The sequence below is a fragment of the Lepisma saccharinum genome, chromosome 27, assembly GCF_977018435.1.
Source record: "Lepisma saccharinum chromosome 27, izLepSacc3.1, whole genome shotgun sequence".
In the NCBI taxonomy this organism is placed as follows: domain Eukaryota; kingdom Metazoa; phylum Arthropoda; class Insecta; order Zygentoma; family Lepismatidae; genus Lepisma; species Lepisma saccharinum.
The window spans coordinates 42,023,701-42,045,980 of record NC_139255.1 but is presented as its reverse complement, the minus strand read 5'-3'; the positions used below and the strand labels follow the sequence as shown (position 1 = coordinate 42,045,980).

At 39.3% G+C, this 22,280-nt stretch overlaps 1 protein-coding gene across 3 annotated transcripts in view; it reads left to right on the top strand.

The window, feature by feature from the left end:
* Cbp53E (Calbindin 53E) overlaps positions 1–22,280 on the top strand; it is a 359,196-nt gene that overhangs the window by 102,700 nt on the left and 234,216 nt on the right. The gene's annotated exons all lie outside the window — the stretch shown is intronic.

The following is a 22,280-nucleotide window of genomic DNA, read 5'->3' as shown; positions in this document are numbered from 1 at the left end:
TTGTAGTAGGGGACAAGCCATTAAATTACGATTATACTTGTACAATAATTACTATTATGATCTAATAAAAATAAACACAATTCATTTCAAATTGTTACTATTATTATATCCTTGCCCAGATGAGTGCATAGTTATTCTCTTTTGTTATAAACTTTTACGTACTTAGTTCAATTAAGAATAATGCTAAAATATTTTTCAAAGCAGCTAAAGAGATAGGTTTGGAAGTTAACAAAGAGAAAACTAAATATATGCTTACAGGCCGAAACCAAGTGTTAGGTAATAATCAAAATCGAATTATTGATAACAACTCGTTTGAACCAGTTTCCAAATTCAAGTACTTAGGAGTAATACTAACAAATTAAAATGATATTAAAGAGGAAAATAAAAAGCAGGCTTAATTCAGGAAATGCATGTTACTTTTCTCTTCTTAAACTTTTGTCTTCTCGTTTAATATCCAAGAAACTAAAAGTTAAAATATACAAAACAGTAATTCTGCCTCGTAGTAGTATATGGATGTAGCACGGATGGGAGAGGAAAGAAGAGTTTACAGGATTCTTGTTGGGAAACCTGATGGTAAGAGACCAGTAGGAAGACCAAGACGAATATGGAGGGATAACGTTGAGATGGACCTAAAGGAAATCGATAGGGATCTTGCTCAGGATAGAGACAGATGGAAGGCCTGTGTTGTTGCAGCCATGAACCATCGGGTTCAAGAAAGCTAGAGAGTTAGTTAGTTAGTATGTAGTTCAAGAAAAAGGTTGAAAAGTTAGAGGAGAACTGTTTAGCCATTTTTTGTTTGATCTTCCCCAAAACACGCTAATTTTTGAAATTTTGACTACTATGAAACTATTTATTCTACACTTAATTAATTTGAACTAACATAACTTTAACTTCAGATATTATGTTCGAATACTAAGTAACTAAACTTTATTTTTGTTACGATGGAACCGTCCGATCTCCCCCCTTCCCCCGACGCCCATGTTGTTTTACCCTTCATTCACCGTCACACTTCTACACTGTTCAGAAGTTTTCATAAAATTGACAATATTTTACCGTTAAAATTGAACAGTTCCTCTGCTAGTTTGCAAAAACGTAAATTTGAGGGTGAGTGATGATAAGATGAAATGGATGAGGAGACAGTCACAAGAAATATCCCTGCCCAGGCGAAGACTCGAACCCGGAACTTCGGTGGTGAGATCAAAAGTACAACACTTAACGCGCTACATGGCAATATGTATATTCACAGATATTTGTGGGGTTGAACTTATACCAGAGCAAGGATGGTACAGTTTCAATAGTTATAATTCAATTGTTACTATTTATTTATTAGTAATAAGAACTTTTAAATTATAACAAATAATTATTCTCTCTAAACAATTAGGATGGAAATAATGACGATGTACAGCGTGTCCACAAAAACATTCCTTGGTTATAAACGACCACAAAATGTTAATTATGTATATTACGAAATTTATACCAACACCATTGGAAAGAACAACTCAAAGAATTTTAGCGGATGTGTAATTGTTGGCGTTAACTACAACAATAGATGGCATAACAATAAAAAAATGAAAAGAAGGAAAAAAAGTTAACCACAAGTAGCAGAAAAACACATTCAAGGATATAAGAGAAAATTTATGTCCATGGACAATTTGCACGGTAATACTCATGGATCCCACTTTACAATGCTGTATGAATGAGTGTTGCAAAGAAACTACAAATAATAATAAGAAGAAACGTAATGGTGGACAAGAGAGAACACACCAAAAGATCTTTCGATTGTTAATGTGTTATTGTAAACGGCATTGTTGTTAAAAGCAAATTGTGTTACTATTGACGTTTATTGGATGTTTAGGTTTGTACAGTGGGATCCATGAGTATCACCGTGCAAATTGTCCATTTCATTAATTTTTCTCTTACATCCTAGAATGTGTTTTTCTGATACTATTTGTTATTTTTTCCTTCTTTTCATTATTTTATTGTTATGCCATCTATTGTTGTAGTTAACGCCAACAATTACACATCCGCTAAAATTCTTTGAGTTGTTCTCTCTAATGGTGTTGGTATAAATTTCGTAATATACATAATTAGAATTTTGTGGTCGTTTATAATCACCGAATGTATTTGTTGACACGCTGTGCATTAATTATATTAACCTTACCAATGTTATTTGTTACATGTTAATTTGTTAGAATAAGGTTTTATTTTTGAAACAATTACATTGTGTGTGTGTGTGTGTGTGTGTAGTGGTAATATCACTTTCAGAAACCTTTTCAACCTATGAAGTGTTTTGGCCGAGTTTCAGATGTTATTTATCATACAATTAATGCAAATTGCTTGCTAGCCGACCTCCGTGGCATAGTGGTTAACACACCGCGCTACGATGCAAAGGATCCCGGGTTTCGAATCTTGGTCTGGACATGGATGTTCTTTGTGAGTAGTGTCTTCATCAATTTCATAATACCATGACTCATCCCGGGGTGTAGGGGTGACCCCTTTTCGATGACACCAAATTGTCAACCTCACTTCCACGTAGTACACCCTGGACTGCATTTTGCAGACTAACGAGGCTCTGGCGTCTGGACACACGGCCAGTGCAATCCTTTGTGGGACTTTGTTCTGTGTTGTCCATGTGTGTTTTTATCGTCCCTTCATCTTTCATCTCTTTCATGAAGTAAAATAAACTCATACAAACAACCAATCATCGCTCATCCCCATCTATTAGAAATGACCAAATCAATCAATCAAACTGGTTACTATAGCAATGGAAGAGGTTTAGACCGTTCAACCCTCCCCTTTATGCAGGGGCGTATATTCCAGGCTAGCACGCCTATATGTGAAGCCCGATATCCAGACTAAAATACGGAAAAAAAATCGACTTGAAAATGTACATAAAATTGTTCATTTCGACAAGATGATGGCGATTCTGAAGTTGGCAACTTATTTCTTAGGAGTTTGCAACCTGGCATGTCAACATGGCTTCCTTGAAGACACAGAGATCGAGCAAAATGACCGTGTCTAACCACTTATAAAAGCGTTCACAGATTCAGCTTACGCCACTGCCTTTATGTCATGACACGGTACCTTTGTACAGATAGAGAACCTGGCTGTACTGCACAGCACATATGAAGATCCAGTGTTGCCAGTTCTGTGGATTCGAGACGGAATTGGAGGCTGCTGACTTATTCGGGGGGGACACTAAAGCGGCTCTGCTTTCCATATAGATGTTTTTCCTTGTCTTGGTAAGTCAAATTTATGCCCCCCCTCTGCCCTTATTACGTCTCCGCTAAACCGCTTAACTTCTAATTCATTCGCCCCACGATCTGACAGGATGGCCTTTCCCTTTCCGGAGAAGCGTGGTAGGGGGTGGGAGGAAACGTAATTTCCTCACATTTCCGGTTTTCTGATTTAACCACGATTACTCACGTGGGACCCGAAGGAAAACGCTTCCTTGTTTTTTCCATCCCCATTTTTTAGGGTATTTTCAACGTTTGATTTGGCAACTGTGGCCGGTATAGTCACGAGCATAAAAGATGTGTTGTACGCAGTTGTAGAATTTTTTTCTCTTGTCGGTTTTCAGCTCAGCAACCCTTGTTGATCCAGCAACCACACTTTGCCCTTTACTGGTACAGTAAAACCTCGATAATCCGGATTAATGCAGGGGATAAGTTGACCGGTTTAACGAAAGTCCGGATTAACTTAAATAACCTAAAAGAACAGTAGAAAGTGCATTAAAACTCCGTTTATAGCAACAAAACACGTTTATTATGGTGTATTTAAGGGGCATATGCCTAAATACATTATACAGTGACTGCCTGTTCTTTGGGAAGTTCCCTTGTTGACTTCTAGCCACATTTAAAACCTTGCGTTCTGCTTTTTTTTGGCCTGTCCGGATTAAGCGAAGCCCGGCTTATCGGGGTTCGGATTAACGAGGTTTTACTGTATTTGTATTTTCGTTATTTAGCGTCATTTTCTGCCACTTTTGACTGACTAATCGCGTCGATAAGGTACAGTGATGGTAGGTATGATGAAAGAAAGAACACCCATATTAAGGCTGGGGTTCAAAGTCGTGACCCCTGGCGTCGTGGAGCGCTGTGCTAACCACTTCCCCACGGAGATAGACTTTCTAATTACTTGCAGAAGAAACGCGACTATAAAATTTTGAGAATTACAACCCACTTTTGCTTCAGGCTGTACGCGAACTCACGGATACTCAGGTTGGTATTCACCGATATGTTGGTGCAGAGTTTCCCAACCGGGAGTTCACGATAAGGTTACGTGGAGTTCATCGCCATGAATGGATTATGAACGGGAATGTAAGTAACAGGGGCATTAGTATTGATTCATTGATTGATTTGTATGTAATGGGTACATCAGCACATAGGTTACTTTTCCCCATCTCGCAATACGGGGGCAGGTCCCATAACGAAAACACATTGAGGACAGTCCTCTAACGAGAAAATAAAGTACGCGTGTATATATAGGGTGTTCCGCATAGGACGCCGAATTAGAAAATTAAATAGAAATAGGGAAATGTATGTAAGCAGTAACATCTCCCATTTACGTATGAAAGACAATGTCAGGCATATGTCCACCCCTACTGAATCTGCATGCATTTATACGCTCCACAAACTTATTGATAACCCTCTCGCAGATGTCTGTCCCGATGCCTCCAATCACCCGTATGATTTCCGCCTTCAGTTCCAAAAAGGTTCGTGGTTTGTTGGCGTACACCTGTGATTTCACAAACCCCCACAAGAAGAAATCACAGGGTGGAAGATCACACTCCACCTGCCAAAACCCACACCACACAGTCGTTCTCAGCGGATGGATGGATTTCACGCTCCTGGATTATTCGAGGATTTTCGGAAGAAAACCACAACAAACGAGTCAAAAGAATTGAGGCTACATTAATCGTCATGAAAACAGATGCAAATTCGACGTCCTATACGGAACACCCTTTACGTTAAAAAATTTTCTTACTCAATTTTTAGAACTAATGCAATCATTCGTTACTTAAGGCGAAGAGCGATAGTTTCCCAAAAGGGATATTGATTGCAATATCATCGTAATAGGCACTGCTACTAAATCGAAACCCGATTATACAAGAGGGTATGAATGTTTCCCCATGTTGTAGGTGGAAGGAATTTTCAAATAAGCTGGATACGATGCTTGAAAAATATGAAAAATAAGAATTTTCAGATTCCCATACATTCCTGCTGAAGAAAAAAATCCTCTTTCCGTTCATGTGTTTTTCTACGCCATCGGAAGTTTGGTATTCCCGTGAGAACAAGTGAAAATGATACTCCCATAAGCGTAATGCTCCTCCTGCAGCCATTCAGCGCACAGACTCGGCTCGCGGCGGGGAAATGTCGGTGAGGGAGGAGGGGTTTAGGATCCTTGCGTCTGGCTGGAAACAAACTGTTCCTTCTGCCCTTAACAAGAACTAAAGCTATACTGTCTCTGAGGATTTAGAAATACTGTGGCTTACACAGGTAGGAGAACACTTTATATAAACGCAGGCGCAAATTAAAATTAAAATATGGCGATTCGTATATTTACACACCTTGCCCAAATTCATCTCGAATTTTGTCACTATGCACATCCTTTAAAAAAAATAGATTTCCCGCGTTGGTTTGTTATGAGTAAGGAAACGAATTAAGTCACCGTAGCGCTAAAGATATTTTCCAGCCTCGTAACCAAAGTTTTCCAGTACGGAAGGATTTGTTTTCTTGAAGTTTCCTCTTCTTCCTGTCATTTTCTGCGTGGCTCGGTTTGTTTTTGTTAGTTTTCCGAGCTCGGAAGTTAAATGTCCAGAGATGGCGCCACTGATAGCCGCCAGAAAATTGCCAGAATGGAGGCGACGAGCTGCAAAAAACAGCCTACGCCGCCCCCTTTGCACAATGCTCGGAACGTCTCTTCATGACGATTTGTCTGCAGATCCTAAAATGAGCTGTGTCCGAAAGACAGCTTCGACGTGATGATGCTTGTTCTCATTATTTCTTCACGGACTGCGATTCAGGCTACGTTTTGATCCAATTTATAAGAAGACTGCACCAGTTCTCCAAACTCCATCCTGGAGTACAGTCGCAAGGCAAAGCGAGTGCTACAAGTAGCAAAGAAACAGTGTTGCCAACTTAGCTCTTTTCGAACCAGAGCTGGCCACTTTGTACTTCAACTCAGTTCTCAAATCACAAATTGCTTCAAGCTCTCTAGTTCCATTGTAGCAAAATTTCAATGACACCTGTATTTAAAATTAAACCATCTCACCTAATATATTAACCCCTTCACAGTATTTGAACCCAGAATCCATGCTTTGAGAACATGCTCTGACCATCTCAGGCGCTGAGGTAGGTTTTAAATCTTGCCCCTTGAGAGTTTATGCAGCCTCATTTCAGATTATATTTGTTTGTTTTTTCCTGCGTTTGTGGTTTGGCAACATTGTAATTCCTTATACTCTTTATGACTCACGTATCTAGTATCCACACGTGAACGTTTGAGGGGGAAAGTGCTCCCCGCCCCCTAGCGACGTTCCTGTTAGAGAGAAAAAATCTCGATTAGCTGTATATATATATACTAGCTGATTACCAGGTTTTTCCCTGGTATTTATTTATCCCAATCTTGTATTAGACAGGAAAATAATGAATTCTAGCTTTGGTGTAAAATGTAACTAATTTTAAATGTGATCGTGAATGTCACCAATTAGCTTAGCGACTCCGAAAACTATGGATTCGACACTTATCTAGGTCATTTGTGGCATTTTAATTTTCACCCTCTCTCACCCCCCATGCCGATAGGCGATGAACTTAAAAGTTGAACCGCATTGGGAGCGTCACGGAAACTATGGATTCCTTTCGCGACGCAGCCTGAACGTTAGACAACCCGAGAAACACTATCGTTGTGCGGGATTGCATAGAGTCACGGATGTCTGTGCGGAATTTAATATCGCTCGATCTAGATTATTTTTACATGTCACCCCTTCCCACCCCATCCCTATGGGTGCCAGGGGTGTCTTACCCCCACAGTATTTATTTACAGGTCGCAAGTGATAGGCGTACCAAGTTTGGTTGAAATTGCTCCAGGCGTTCGAGAGTTATGCTGGAACAAACATTATATATATATATATTACACACACACCCACACACATATATCCATTTATATATATGTGTGTGACTTTTTGGGTGCGTCAGCACTTAATGGCTATTTTGCACCCGGCATGTTATACGGGGTCCATCCACTTACGTTACCAAAATTAACTGTTATGTCGTTCAATAAAATGTTAGAACATTCTGGCTTCGGTTAAAAGCTGAGGCTGTAAAGCAACACTCAGCACACATATGAACAAAACACAGACGCCAGAGCCTCGTTAGTCTGCAAAATGCAGTCCAGGGTGTACTAGGTGGAAGTGAGGTTGACAATTGGGTGTCATACGTGGAGGAATCACCCCATACACCCCCAAAAATTCATCGCTGTTATCGAGCCTCCTCGATAGCTTAGTGATAATGTAGTTACATTGTAATCAATGGGTCCCGGGTTCGATGCACGGTCCAGATTAGCCTTACTGCTCATAGAGTGGACTTCAAACAAAAAACTCAATTGTTGTCAATATTTTCAGATATTGCAGGAAACAATATGCATTTGGCAACACTGGCATTCTTTACCACACTTAATGGCCACCTAGCACGGGGGAAGGTCAAATTTAACCCGCAAAAGATATTACTCTTTCTTTACAACTCTCTTCATGTACCCCCTCCCCTATTCGTGGTCTTATTTCGAAGTTAAGTTGAGTCTACGGCCATGAAACCTGCTCATTCCCCCACGAATTAGGGAGGAGGCGCATCAATAAAGCAGGACAATGCTAATAAAGGTGGAAGAACGGCGATAAACACGGAAACTGCAGGGAAGAAGAGAAGATAATGGCTGCCGTGCAACTGGTGTTCCACTTTTGACGTCACGTGAATCTTGGAAACTGATTGAATGGTCCTTGCGTGACCATCTTGTTTCGTGACTCTGAGCAGCATTTGGCTTCAAGATTCTAAATCAAGTCTAATCTTTTCCCCTCCCCCATCTTTCTTCTTCTTAGCCTTTGCTCTAGTTCATGTTCGTCCGTGACACAAAGTTTTCGATCTTCATCTAACTTTATGCCTAGTTTTGAGGATTGACCTTGATTGCAATATGGTTTTGCTTTTCTTGTCAATCTACTTACATGTATGGCTGCTTTTCACAGAAATCAACTTCTCATTCCGCTATCCTAATGGGAAAACTTGCTGCAGCTAACTTTTTATTATTCTAAATAATCTGTTACATGTTATGTTTAACTCAATCAACGTCGCATTCTTCTATTAGCAGTGATGTTTTCTGCAACCAAGCTTTCTTCGAAACGCATCTCTGCTTAACTCTTCTCACAACAGTCAATGTGTTGTCTTTACTACTTCTTCCCAGAAGTCAACTTAACATTCCTCCACTTAAGCAATATTTTCTGCAGCAAACGTTTCGTTCTTCTGAACGTATATTTACATGTTGTTTAACTCTCAACAATCAACGTTGCATTCTTCTATTAGCAGTGATGTTTTCTGCAGCCAAGCTTGCTTTCTTCTAAACGCATATCTCTTTAACTCTTCTCGCCACAGTCAACGTGTTGTCTTTATTAGTTCTTCCCAGAAGTCAACTTCACATTCATCTACTTAAGCAATATTTCCTGCAACCAACATTTCGTTCCTCTGAACGTATTTTTACATGTTGTTTAACTCTTCTCTCAACAATCAACTTCGCATCCAACCTTTCTTTCTTCTAAAAGCATCTCTGTTTAACTCTTCTCTCAACAGTCAACTTCACATTCTTCTATTAGCAGTGATGTCTTCTGCAGCCAACGTTTCATTCGTCTAAACGTATCTTTACATGTTGTTTAACTCTTCTCGCAACAGTCAGCTTCACATTCTTCTATTAGCAATGATATTTCCTACAGCCAACCTCTCATTCTTCTTAACGCATCTCTGTATATCACTCCTCGCAACAGTCAACTTAACATTCTTCTATTGTCAGTAATATATTCTGCAATTTCTCCAGTGACCAACATCTCATTCTTTTAAGCTGATCTGTGTTTATTAACTCTTCTTACAACAATCAACTTTTCATTTTGCTAAAATCTGTGATATTTTCGCCAGGCAACTTTTCATTCAACTGCACATTCTTCTATTATGAGTGATATCTTTTGCAAGAAACTTCTTTAATATAATATTTGCTACAAGAATCGATTGATTGATACAGGTCATTTTACTTCGCATTTCTGTAAGCTTCAAGAAACATCTAGAAGTATCGTCTACCACCAACCAATCTATCTTTTTTTCTAATATTTCCGCCTTTTTCTAACCATACCAGTAATACATGCGTCTAATTCTCGGCATCGATATTAAATTAATATTAGGTTTGAGTTTGTTTCTAAATCCACTTTATGCACAGAATGACTAATCTGGACTGGACCTACAATTTAAAGTTGCGTCCGAATTACTATGTGCCTCCATCGGATATCGAACCCGATACCCTTTGATTACACAGCGACGACGTTGCCACTACGCCATCAAGGAGGCCAAAAATTCATATAATACAGGGTTATTCAAAATGAATGGTGCAAATTTACACAGTTATTATGGCGTTACTATTTATGATAGAAAATCAGACAAGGCATCAACATGAAGAAAAACTGTGGTCGTTTTACTCACATGATTCATATTACAAAGATTCAACATGGGAACCACATGTAATGTGATAATCAAGTACATGCTATGCACGAGACAACAAGTCATTGTCCATGGTTTCGAAGACACTAACAATTCACAGTTGTAACTCTGGCAAGCCTTTCAGAGGAGTCACTGGCCATTTGCAACACTGGTGATCCTGGTGGAACAGCGGCAAAGCAGCATAAGCCCACTTAGCGAGAAGAAAACTTCCAGAGTTTTTTCTTTATATTGAGGCCATTCATTTTGAATTACCCTGTATAATGATACATATAGCATAGTCAGAGGCAATCTGCAGTTTTACGGAGAAATTCATTCTTCGATTTGAGCAGGAAACAGAAGGTGTTGCGAATTCACTGCTCAATAAAGAAACTCCCATTTGTCGATCTTCAAGGAAGATATTACTCTTTCTCATGGGGTCGATGATACACGAACAAACTTGGCATCGTAATTGGCCAGTTCACCTCAGTAATGCATTACGTCAACGCCCACCTGACTTAAGGAATTTCATTTTCTTTTCCAAATCACTACTTCCCCGCATCCTAACGATCGACGGTGACCTGCAAGTTGAAGCCCCTTAACGACTTCTTATTGTTCGAGAGAAAATGGAGGTTCGGTGGAGAGTCTCTCTCAATTGTTTCCATGTATTGTGTATGTATGTATGTATGCATGCATGTGTGTGTCCATGTATATAGATATAAGAGGGACAGTCAACCTTAATTTGCTTTTGTCTTTTATCTAGTACATTTCTGCATGTAGAGTTGCACACGTTTGCTGCATTTTAGCAAAGACCCATTGCTGATCTCTATATATATATATATATATTGAAGTCTGAGTTAGTGCCTGTACACCTCAACAAGAAGAACCCCAGACGCACGTGCAGTCACTTATGAGCCACCGCGAAGCCTTTCCACCCATCTGCCTGCGACATGAGGCAATTATCGAACTTCCTCCTCCATTCGTAAACTTGCTGGCGTGGCATGCAAATATCGAAATATTGAATTTTCATTTGCCGGATAATTGCTATACTTTTTAAGCTTCCAGAAGGCAAGAAACCACTGTTCTGCTCTGGTGCAAGTATGTCGAGAAGGTGCCATCTTTAAAATGACAAAAATGGAATCTCCCTTGCTTAGTGAGGTCGTTTTGTAAATACGAGGGTCACTATTTATATTTTGAGCCTTGGCAACACTGATTGAAGTTAGGCGCGATTTGACGTTTGCACGGAATCGTCTGGCATTATTGACCATAACGTACTTCAAATGTTTTGTCAATAGCTTCATTTGTGTTGTTTATGTTGACTTGGAGATTGTGCGACAACAATAAAATGGAATTAAATCGTGAACATTTTCGTGCGATGATTTTATACGATTTTCGACGTGGATTATCAAGACAAGAGTGCATCGATCAACTTACTTCCACATTTGGCGATGAAGCCCCATCCTTGGCCACTGTGAAACGCTGGTATAATGAATTTAATCGTGGCCGCCATTCGCTCACCAACGAGATTCGCGAAGGTCGTCCAAAATCAGTTGTTGTTCAAGAAAACATTGATGCTGTGCAAAACCTAATACTGCAAGATCGTCATGTGACATACTGTGAGGTTGAGGCAACCATAGGCATTAGTTCCACCAGCATATATAAAATATTACATGATCATTTAGCTGTGAGAAAGGTATGTTCTCGTTGGATCTCACACAATTTGACAAAAACTCAAAAAGACGCTCGCTTCAATTGGTGCAAACAAATGCTCAATAAATACAATCGTGGTGCTTCAAAAGACGTATATAAGATTGTAACAGGTGACGAATCATGGATATATGCATATGAGCCGGAACGTAAACAGCAGTCGACTGTATGGGTGTTTCAAGATGAACCCAATCCAACAAAAGTTGTTCGCGCTCGAAGCACATCGAAACAAATGGTCGCCTGTTTTTTCGGGAAAACTGGTCATGTGGCAACTGTGCCTTTAGATGAACGTAGAACGGTCAACTCTGGTACACAAAAATTTGTTTGCCAGAGGTCTTCGGTCAAATACGGAAAACAAACCAACGCCGTCGGATCATTCTTCATCAAGACAATGCCAGCTGTCACACATCTCGTCTAACAACCGACTTTATGAACAGTCAAAAAATCGAATTGATGGGTCATCCGCCGTACAGTCCTGATTTGGCACCCAATGACTTCTTCTTGTTCCCGAATGTCAAGAATAAATTGCGTGGACAAAGATTTTCGTCGGCGGAAGACGCCGTTGATGCGTTCAAAAACCATATTATGGAGGTGTCTCAAGAAGATTGGAAAAAGTGCTTTGACAAATGGTTCGAACGAATGCAAAAGTGTATTGACCATAAAGGAGAATACTTCGAAAAACAATAAAGCAGTTTTCAATGCCAAATTCCTGTTTTTTCATTGTTAGGCTCAAAATATAAATAGTGACCCTCGTACCAGTAGTTGACACTTTATGTAAATTTGAGCTGTATCCAGTCTGCCCTGCAATTTTTATTTGACTTTTAAAAAGCTTTCCTTTGAATTTTGTAATACATATACAGCACAGCATTGATGTACAGCATAAACTTTCAATTTTAAATTTGAATATTTTATATTTCATAAAGACTGGTATTGATTATAATTTGCAGCTTCATGCATTATAAATATATTTCTGAAAACGAAATCAGTTAAGTTAACTGTGTAGTAGCCGTTAATTCTTAAACAGTAATGATCATTTTGACGGCAATTGGATGGCAGCGAAAATTGGCGGTTTTAGACCATAATGTTTATAGTCAACTTTTTCGACTTCCGTAGCGGAGTTGTTAGCACAGAGCGCCAATAACGCCAGAGGTCTCGAGTTTGAATCCCGGCCTGTACTACGAGTGGTATTTGTGAGTGTTGCTTCATCAATTTCATCATCGCATCCTCAACGTCGCGATTAGACAAGTGGCAGAAAAGCGACGCTAAATACAAAAATTTCTCAACTTTTTACAGTGTGGTGAGTTTCTGTCTAGGAATGCGATTTGTTCTTTTGAGGTTTTCCTCCCAGAAGTACCAAAAGGGCGTTGTTGTAACCAGTGAGATTCCCGCAGAGAACATTTGACAACGCGAAGTGCCTCTCGTGATATTCGAGCCTCGCAGTATAAACATCGCTTCCAGTCTTCGCGGAGGCAGAAAGAAATGCAGAAATAAAGATTCCATAATCGATTTTCACTTGCTTCTCCGGATTCGTAGGAACCCGAGCGAGATAACAGGATTCCATCTGGCGGGAAGACAGGGAAACGAATCTCGTCAGCTCCTCTGCCGCGTGGGTCGATGGAAAGTTTGTACAAGGCTAATTCCGTGTATTCAAACAGACGGCAAAGTAGCAATAACCTCCCTCTTTTGAGTCCCAATACTCATCTCTGGCCCTGGTCTAATGCAATCTTGCTCTGAACACAGAGAATTTGCAAGTGCCTCTTGGATGACGTCACAAGTTTCTTGTAATTCCATTGGCTCGAGCAGCAAAATTAATATTGAGTCTGTTACATGACGAATAAGCACGCACGTTTCTGGAAATATATTTTGGAGGGGCTCCGAACAAAGTGTCTGAAAATAATAATAATAATAATGTTTAAATTGAAATCATAATTATATTAAATTAATGAGAATATTCCAATTAATTAATATATTTTTATTACATGAATAGGTAAAAAGACTGTATAAGGAAAATGATATAACAGCACGTATTCATAATCTAGCTTAGGTATAGTTAAGGTCAGCAAAATTTGTAGATAATGAATCAGAGGTAATGTGAATATTGGATTCATTCCGAAACATGAATGAGTACAAATATGAAACTGCAGTATGTTATGCACATGGTATCACACTACAAAAGTCTTGCACTGCTTGAATTATGCTAAAACGTTTTGCACCGAGGTGTTTCTTCAGGGGTCCAAACAGACTGTAGTCCGAGGGGGCGAGATCGGGACTGTACGGAGGGTGTTCAAGAAACTCCGACTTGATACCACCGGGTGCGTTCGGCTGTATGCGGTCTCGCATTGTCGTGCAAGAAAACCACACCCTGTCGCTCTGCGTTCTTGGCGTATGGCGGTTTTAAGTCTGTCCATAGTTTGGCAGTACATCTCGGTTGTAATGTTTGTGCCCTGTGGCAGGAACTCAACATGAATAACGCCGAGACGGGCCCAAAACACAGCAGCATGACACTACGCACCTCCACTCCACAGTTGGTGCGCCATGTTTCGACTAGCCTATTCAACGGAAGAAAGAACGTGCTGCGCTCTGGTGGCTGTCAGACGTACTACACCTAGACACCTACACCATACAAAAAATATAATTATACACATGCAAAACAGTCAATTGTACAGCTAAATTCACCATATTTTTTTATTTACCCTTGGAGCTTACGTATAGTTAAGGTCGGCAAAATTTGTAAAAAAAAAAACGCCAAGGCAAGGAAATAAACGTCAAATAGATAAAAAAAATATTTATTGAATCTCAAAAAAAGGATGTTAGACCGAGTTGACGAAAAATAAAGTTCCTGGTAATATTTTATGCATATTATTATATAAGTAGTAATACATCTTGCATAAATCATCTTTGGTGCTGTCATTCAAAGTCGTATGATTAAACAACAAGTATATTTTCATTATTTAATTGTAGTTATTTCATTATTTTCAATATTTGATTTTTGTACTTAGGAATTCTTTCGGGGGATCCTCCGGCAGAGGCACTTGAATGGAAATTCCCTTGGTGGAAGGAGCCATGTCAAATTTTAGGTATAAAGGAAAATGTTATGAAAAATATAAAAATTGCTCTAAAATTTCAAGTTTTCGGACTTCTGTATTTGTTTCACTTGCATGTCTGTATCGGTACTGTAGTTCAATTTTTAATATAATTAATTAATCTAGATGGGGGTGTGTAACAAATATATACATTAAATAAGAATTGTTCCGGTAAACCAGATCAAATTGTCAGAATACGCCACTGATAAAAAAAAACTTTTTTTGTGCGTGTTCTCATGCTTTGGGAAAACCCCAAGTTCTGAATTGTATCTTTCTAAGGACATTAAATCGCAGATCCTATGATTAATGAATGGATACTTGCTTACATTTCATGCTGAAGGGTATTTTCTGTACTGTGGATATAATACTAACAAAATGCCGGGGCTTGAAATTTTGGTATTCTTCACCAGATATTAAAAAATAATTTTGCAGATCTTAAATGACTCCTTCCAGGATTGGAGCATCAGATCCTGTGATCACAAGATAATAGCTATGTTGTGGACACTTTTCAATTTCATGACTTATCTACAAATGTAATTCTAAGTTTGCAACATTGATCGCGTATGTCAGGACAATAAGATTGTGACGAACCCTGAGAGGTGAGAACTCCCAATCAGAATGTCAATGCCTGGTGGGTAGGTATACTAAATTAATGTAAACAATTTAGATGAGATCTCAGTTACAAAACACTGAAATCACACCAAATTCTCACACATGACCCCACCCATCTCATCGGTAACGCTGGTAGCCGTGTTAAAGAATTACAACAATTAAGCTTAAACAAACCAAAGAATCTTGACCTAAATTATCCTAAAAGTTTATGTTCACCATTATTGACTTCAAGAAGTATAAAACCGCAGCAGAAATGAATTTATGCTTTATACTAAATTCCGCTGTCACCTGTCCACCCTGTATATTAAAATGAACCCATCTCCGTTGACTTATTGACGCACCCGAAAGATGAACTTAATTTAAATTCTTTCCCGATAACGAATACGCTAAGGTAAAAGTAAGTAACAATTTCTAGAGTTATTATTCATGCACGAGTGACCAGTAAGAAATGAACCCCCCACCTGTAAGAGATCACTGACATTAGTATGCACATGGTTATCTTACATGAATTGAAATCTGTAAATTAATAATATTCACACTAGAGAGTAGATTTATGAGCATTTATTAACTAAAACAATTGCAGAAATAAGATCTGCTGGATTCTATTTTGAATTACGACGAACACATAACACAACATTTTGTGTAAGCTACATTCTGCACCTTACCAACATGCCAGACAATGGCGTATTAATACGTGAATATCAACTGATGTGACCGCTGTCTTTTTCCTTAAAATCGATCACACCATGCTCATTGACACCGTCAATTATTACGTGTGAAAATAATTTGAAAAATTACCAGTTTAGATCATTTTGACGTTGCTGACGAATACAATTTTATACCATTTCAACGTATGAAAACCAACAATGAAATTTGTCTATGTAAGTTTTAGCAGCCACAATTATTGACAGATAACGGACGTAAACATACGTTACAAAATCTCTTATTCGATATGAGGTAAATTTTGACAAATATCACAGAAAATAATGAATGAATTGAGCACAATAAATTAAAATTATATACAATAATTAATATTTACACAGTCTTAGGCAGCGAGAGATTTCCTCGTCAAGATGGCTACCTTAAGCATATGCTTCGCGCTCAAATTAACGACGTAGCGAGTTCCGTATTATGGCCATAATATACGCACACGAAAGCTAGCTTAAATCACGTTTAATGCCGATGAGTTTCATGTATTCCAAGTTGGATTTGAGTTTATCCGTAAGCACTTAGATAGAAAAGGATTCCTACTTACAATGCATCCGGGTCCATCAATTTGTGAATATTGAGCGAAAATAAAATTCACATATCCGCTCACACCTTCACTTGCGCTCACAAATTTCTCGTGAAACAGGTAATCTTATCCTTTGTGGGTCATAGGCATCCTTCAATTTGGATGGATCGCCTATAAATGGACCGATATCCCTTGATATCTGCAGCATCAAAACAGCTCACTTCTGCGTCTACCATATTTTCTCCCCCAACTCCTGAATCGCTCTTCCGCGACCCGTTCCTCACGTTCCGATTCCAACGTGCGATTTCCGGCAACAAGTCCAATTCCCAGTGCAGAACTGCTTTCACATCCAACGTATATCCGAGAGTGATTAAAACCCATGGTTTAATCTTTGTTTTTCACAAACTCGCCAAATCACATTAAAGAAAGAAGCATTTTCTTGCTGGATCCCGTTCGGAAATCAAGATCAGTTGTTACCAATGAACCGTTCAAAAGATCTGTTACTCGTATCGCGCTGCACAATGTTGCCAACAGATATAAAGATTTTGCTCTGCGAGTCCTCAGGAATATAAGCATGCGCGCAGCAACAGCCGTGGTTAATTTTCAATAATCATTATCAATAATATAGAGAAAAACATGAATACAGTTGAATATAATATGACTCGTATAACGATACCCGTTATAATTGGCGCCCAACAAGAGGCTGAACCCAATTAACACACAATTTCTTATTCCTTACAACATCCAACATGAAGGTACACTCAAAACACAAATTTACACACCATAACAAGATTAGTATTACACTACATTTACAATATTAGCAATCATCACTCAATATCAAAATATTTACATATATATCAACTTTTGATTATAGAATCTTTACAATATGTGCGAAGTTCAAATCGCACTGGTCACTCAACACTAGTGCACCTCAACTGGTGCTGATTTGCAATTAAATATCACGATGGCACGCAGTCCCTGCAAAAGGTATGGCCCACTAGTTTAAACAGACCACCGCTGACAAACGCTAATTTGAACCATCCAATCACAATAACCACCACATCAACTGCTTTGACATCAAAGAAACCTTCAAACAAAAAAAATATCTTGACTTTGTACAAGCTTGACGATAGGCTTGACATCCTACTCGATGCCCACACCTTTGTGCAAATCTAATTGCGTTTCTCACCAAGCCCCAAAATTTATTTTCAACTTACGCCCCTTACGATCAGTGAAGTGAACTCTACCTTGAACTCAGCAAGATCTCTCCTATCAGATCACCTCTATTCCTAACTTGACCCAAGTCTGTGCACAAAAGCAAACCACCGACTTGAACTACCGTATGAAAATGATTTAGAGGGGAGGAACAATAGGAATTAACTTCATGTTCAAACCCGCCGCGAAATTGTACCAACTTGGCAACATTGCCCGCCGCAGGCACTATCTCACTTGGCAAACAAGAATATCCTACCCTTACCCTCTAATCTTCATTTCCCTTCAAATCCCTGACCAAGGAATCTCCTTGCTCCCAGGTACTTTTCAGGTTCATCAATATTTCCTGAACCCCTGTAAAATTCCCGTCTTGCATGTACTCTACCCAATACTTCAGTTTGTCCAAGGAACATTTCCATAATTTACAATTTTCTATTGATTGATTATCATATCTTTCCCCTGTAACACAATCAATCAATGCCAGTGTGGAATTACCACTATTTTTGATGCAAAGATAGGGCCCAACAAAGAGTTCACAATATTTCTTTACTACCTTATCTCTCACACCGCCAGAATTTTGATTTTTAATGAAAACCAAATTTCCTACTTTAACCTTTGGATGAGTTGCCATGTTTGCATTAAGCCTTTTTAACCTTTCTTGCCTTTTATTGAAACTGGTTAGATTTGCCATGACCAATTTTCCCTCCCAAGTGATATTATCACCTTCGTTCAAAAGCGGTATGCCGGTCAATCTCCTCGGCATATTCAACCTGAGTTCCGAAGGCGAAAATAACGTTTAAATTTTAATTTTACACAAGATAAGTGTTTAAAGAGTTTCTATAATATTTGAGAGCTTGATCTGCCAAATAGCCAGGAAAATGTTTTTTTCACAGATATGAATCCTTGTTCGGACAAACTCAGCAACCTTAACTGAATACGTGCAAGAATAATTATCTGATAGACAGAAGCAACAACAAACAGCTGATGACATCAGCCCCGTAAGTACGCGGCGAATAAATTCTGTCACCTAATGTTTCACCATCATTATTGTTAGTTACGTATTAACACCACAAATAAACCACGACACTCGTCATGAGCGAATCGAAAGTAAGTTTCCGTAGGACTCATAACTTCACGTTGCTATGCCAAATTTTATATAAAGTATGTTCGTACCTATTGAATATTGACTATAACAGCTAACCTTTATTATAACCCTGTGAACGTTATTGAGAGACACATTCTATTACAGAAGCTCCAAGACGGACTCGTGTCAGGATCAAACCATTATTATGCGGCAAACGTCCTCTCGACATTCTTCCGTTCTCACATAACCTATGCGTGGAGACATCTTTAAAAGGATGAACAAATACGACAACTAGTGTCCCTGATGTTCTCCTACGTTCCTTTAGAACGTCCAAATTCTCAATTTTTACTACAATAGGTTCGTACTAAAATTTCACGACGACACTACGTAGTATGCACATTTAGCAACAGATTTGAAATGAAGCTACCTACGTCATGGAAACGAAATCGAATCTAAGGCTTATAGAGAAGTCACTTGCTTCTAAATGATGGTGAAGTACCATAACTCCACGTAAGCTTCTATCTTCAGAATTCCTGCACTTAATAGTCCTTAAGATTTCAAATCCTGAGCTATTAGCTTGACACAAGACCTCCAATGAAATTACGTATCAAAACCAAATTAATATTAAAAGAAATATTTGTACTCAAAATTTCTTTCTAATCACCCAAAGATACATAAATTATATTATTTGCCCATTTAAAATATATTACGTGCAATATTTACATTTGTACAAAGTAAACTTACTACACTGATCTAAGAGTGATGATTGCTTTGATGACCTCACTAGGCTTCATCTTTGAGCAATCATACTCTCCCTATCGCATCTCATGAGATTTTCTTCTGACATGAGTACGATGCCAAACCAGTCGTACTCTGTACAAAAGAGACAATGCCCAAAGAAAACAAATACTAGAAATTTTCCCCCAAACTTTTGTTCTGATATGTTTCCGAGGACACCTCTTTGTTTTTCTTTTCTTAATATGGCTAGGATGTAAGGGGACTCTCCCTCCCGCAACTGTTCGACTGACTCCAGAAGTTTTCTTGACCTGAGTTTCCCCTGGTGATTTCATTTTAATTCTGATGCGCCTCCTGGACCTGACTGAATAACCAGTTCTTAATTTCATCGAAGAAACGACAAATATCATACTGGCCTTTCTTTTGCCCATGGGGACATGCCTTGGACCACACCAACTGCAACCTCTGAGTTCGACTACATAATTCCCCACAACAGTCTTCGGTGAATAATCAGATATTGGTTTGACTACATTGAGTACCGAATGATCTTGATCTAAGGACATTTCAGGTAAATAATTACCAGTTTCAGACAATACAGAGTTATTCTGAGAAGTTTTTGTATCAGTGGGTGTGTGACGAAGATTCAACTTGCTTACTGAACACCCTGTATCACTTTGCACCGTGCGAACAAGCTTACCCCACGAAGACGAACCCAGAGAACAACATTCTTCGGAACAAATACCTGATGGAGAAACTTGCAAGTTTGGATTTGGGATAGAAGTAACATCCCTGTGGAAGCCGACAGAGAAAGGCTCATCCCTGTTACCTGACGCCCCAAGAGCACCCTCCTTGCCTACAATATGTTTTCCATCATTTCCCTCGTAATGTTTTTGTTCTAACGCTACATTCTGGTTAAGTTCGCTGGTACACTGTGCACCCCTTTCTGACCAGGAAGTCCGAGTGCCAGTGCAGTAGTCATATTCGACCAAACGTGAAATACACAAGCAATCTGTAACCGCAGGAGAAGTAACAGCATCATTCGAATGTTCACAAGTTTCATGAACACCCTGTACTTCCGAATCCAACCTACGTGCCAATTCATCACACTTTCTATCTAACCCTTCAGCACTACTCATGCATTCTAATCTGTATTGAGAGACTGTCAAAGTGAGATCATGAAGACCCTCATTTGTTTTGACCACATCTTGTTGCAAGTCTAAGATACATTTGCTGGTATCACTGAGGTCTGACTGAAGTTTCCCCACCAACATACTAGTGTGAGCGGTAAGTTCAGACTTCAGCAATTTGTTACTGTCATCTAATTCTGACTTCAGGAACTCAATACTTGCTTTTGACGCTTGGAATCGTTGTTCGCGTTCATCAAGCAGGGTGATGAAAGGAATGATCAACGGTTCCAAGCGTCAAAAGCAAGTATTGAGTTCCTGAAGTCAGAATTAGATGACAGTAACAAATTGCTGAAGTCTGAACTTACCGCTCACACTAGTATGTTGGTGGGGAAACTTCAGTCAGACCTCAGTGATACCAGCAAATGTATCTTAGACTTGCAACAAGATGTGGTCAAAACAAATGAGGGTCTTCATGATCTCACTTTGACAGTCTCTCAATACAGATTAGAATGCATGAGTAGTGCTGAAGGGTTAGATAGAAAGTGTGATGAATTGGCACGTAGGTTGGATTCGGAAGTACAGGGTGTTTCATGAAACTTGTGAACATTCGAATGATGCTGTTACTTCTCCTGCGGTTACAGATTGCTTGTGTATTTCACGTTTGGTCGAATATGACTACTGCACTGGCACTCGGACTTCCTGGTCAGAAAGGGGTGCACAGTGTACCAGCGAACTTAACCAGAATGTAGCGTTAGAACAAAAACATTACGAGGGAAATGATGGAAAACATATTGTAGGCAAGGAGGGTGCTCTTGGGGCGTCAGGTAACAGGGATGAGCCTTTCTCTGTCGGCTTCCACAGGGATGTTACTTCTATCCCAAATCCAAACTTGCAAGTTTCTCCATCAGGTATTTGTTCCGAAGAATGTTGTTCTCTGGGTTCGTCTTCGTGGGGTAAGCTTGTTCGCACGGTGCAAAGTGATACAGGGTGTTCAGTAAGCAAGTTGAATCTTCGTCACACACCCACTGATACAAAAACTTCTCAGAATAACTCTGTATTGTCTGAAACTGGTAATTATTTACCTGAAATGTCCTTAGATCAAGATCATTCGGTACTCAATGTAGTCAAACCAATATCTGATTATTCACCGAAGACTGTTGTGGGGAATTATGTAGTCGAACTCAGAGGTTGCAGTTGGTGTGGTCCAAGGCATGTCCCCATGGGCAAAAGAAAGGCCAGTATGATATTTGTCGTTTCTTCGATGAAATTAAGAACTGGTTATTCAGTCAGGTCCAGGAGGCGCATCAGAATTAAAATGAAATCACCAGGGGAAACTCAGGTCAAGAAAACTTCTGGAGTCAGTCGAACAGTTGCGGGAGGGAGAGTCCCCTTACATCCTAGCCATATTAAGAAAAGAAAAACAAAGAGGTGTCCTCAGAAACATATCAGAACAAAAGTTCGGGGAGAAAATATGGTAGACGCAGAAGTGAGATGTTTTGATGCTGCAGATATCAAGGGATATCGGTCCATTTATAGGCGATCCATCCAAATTGAAGGATGCCTATGACCCACAAAGGATAAGATTACCTGTTTCACGAGAAATTTGTGAGCGCAAGTGAAGGTGTGAGCGGATATGTGAATTTTATTTTCGCTCAATATTCACAAATTGATGGATCCGGATGCATTGTAAGTAGGAATCCTTTTCTATCTAAGTGCTTACGGATAAACTCAAATCCAACTTGGAATACATGAAACTCATCGGCAATATACGTG